Source organism: Apaloderma vittatum, unplaced genomic scaffold (assembly GCF_000703405.1).
Source record: "Apaloderma vittatum isolate BGI_N311 unplaced genomic scaffold, ASM70340v1 scaffold26789, whole genome shotgun sequence".
Taxonomy (NCBI): Eukaryota; Metazoa; Chordata; class Aves; order Trogoniformes; family Trogonidae; genus Apaloderma; species Apaloderma vittatum.
Genome location: NW_009737429.1, coordinates 1,819 through 2,166, shown reverse-complemented (window position 1 = coordinate 2,166; position 348 = coordinate 1,819).

The following is a 348-nucleotide window of genomic DNA, read 5'->3' as shown; positions in this document are numbered from 1 at the left end:
TGGCAGGGGAGGGCAGCGGGTGCCCCCCGTCAGCACCAGGCTCTCCAGGGACACATCCCACACCCATCAGGGCTGGCTGCAGAGGGGACAAAACTCGAGCTGGGCTCAGACTCTTCTCCTCTCTGAACAAGTAGCTGGGGCCACCAGCTCAGTCCCCTCTCCTCTCTAGCTGGCACCCTGGGGCCACCACAAGTAAGACCATCAGTCCCCAGAGGATCTGGGGGTGCCTGATCCTGTTCTGTCTGCTCGGCATCACCAGCCCGTGATAGATTTAGTCTGAGATCACATCTGGCCCCAGCAGCAGCACGAAGACCTCTGCCCGGGCCTGCCCACTCCCTCTCCGCGCTC